Source organism: Arachis ipaensis, chromosome B10, assembly GCF_059453495.1.
Source record: "Arachis ipaensis isolate K30076 ecotype BB chromosome B10, ASM5945349v1, whole genome shotgun sequence".
NCBI lineage: Eukaryota > Viridiplantae > Streptophyta > Magnoliopsida > Fabales > Fabaceae > Arachis > Arachis ipaensis.
Window position 1 is genome coordinate 52,079,795 of NC_142435.1, and position 1,270 is coordinate 52,081,064.

Below are 1,270 nucleotides of genomic sequence, written 5' to 3' on the forward strand. Positions count from 1 at the left end.
TAGTTAAACTTCTTCCCTTCCCCCTCTACTCTTTTGTTTTTCTTTGTTATTTTCAATTCTGTTTGCTAACCCACTAACTGTTTGATATATTGCATCACCCACAACTAACAGTAATTCTGACACAAATACTGTCTGCACCTATTTTCTTTGCTTGTACTTGTTGGTTGTATGACAGGGAGAAGAAGCGGGGCTTCAACTTCCTTTGATTCTGAACCTGAGAGAACCTTCCTTAGACTAAGGAGGGAGGCAAAAGAAAAACGTGTAGTTGGTGCTGAAGAAGAGGAGGAACACTTTGAGGAATACTTTGAACCAAACGTGGAAGAAAACATAGAAAATCATCATGAAGAAGAGACTCACAACCATGGCAGAGGAGGTAGAGCAAATCATGCTGGGGAGGATAGAAGAGTTTTGGGCTCTTACATCAATCCAAACCCAGGAAATTGTGGAAGTAGCATCCAAAAGCCAACAATCCATGCCAACAACTTTGAACTTAAACCACAGCTCGTCACCCTTGTTCAGAACAACTGTTCGTTTGGAGGAGGTGTTCAAGAAGACCCCAATCAACATTTGACCACCTTCCTGAGAATATGTGACACAGTGAAATCTAATGGTGTTCATTTTGACGCCCATAGACTGCTCTCATTTCCTTTCTCACTCAGGGACAAGGCAGCCAAGTGGCTGGAATCCTTCCCAAGGGAGAGCTTGACAACTTGGGAGGATGTGGTGAACAAATTCTTAGTAAGATTCTACCCTCCTCAATGAATGAATAGGCTGAGAGCTGAGGTTCAAACTTTCAGGCAACAAGATGGTGAGACTCTGTATGAAGCATGGGAGAGGTTCAAGGACTTAACAAGGAGGTGTCCACCTGACATGTTCAACGAATGGGTGCAGCTGCACATTTTCTATGAAGGGCTCTCTTATGAATCAAAGAAGGCCGTAGACCATTCATCTGGAGGATCTTTGAACAAGAAAAAGACCATTGAGGAAGCCATAGATGTTATTGAAACAGTAGCAGAAAACGACTACTTCTATGCTTCCGAAAGAGGGAACACAAGAGGAGTGATGGAGCTAAACAATGTAGATGCTCTGTTGGCCCAAAACAAGCTCATTACCCAGCAGCTAGCTGACCTCACCAAGAAGATGGAGAGGAACCAAGTAGCAGCAATTTCATCTTCATCAACAATCCAAGAAGGAGTGAATGAAGAAGCAGAGGGGAGTCAGGAGCAAGCCAACTACATTGGGAATTCACCAAGGAAAAACTATGATCCAT

The 1,270-nt window shown here is 43.2% G+C and overlaps 1 non-coding gene across 1 annotated transcript; it reads right to left on the bottom strand.

The window, feature by feature from the left end:
• Positions 1-768: 768 nt before the first annotated feature.
• Positions 769-872, bottom strand: LOC148580032 (small nucleolar RNA R71). Its single transcript, XR_015895168.1, has one exon. It is a non-coding gene; the product is annotated as a small nucleolar RNA R71 (small nucleolar RNA).
• Positions 873-1,270: the final 398 nt, after the last annotated feature.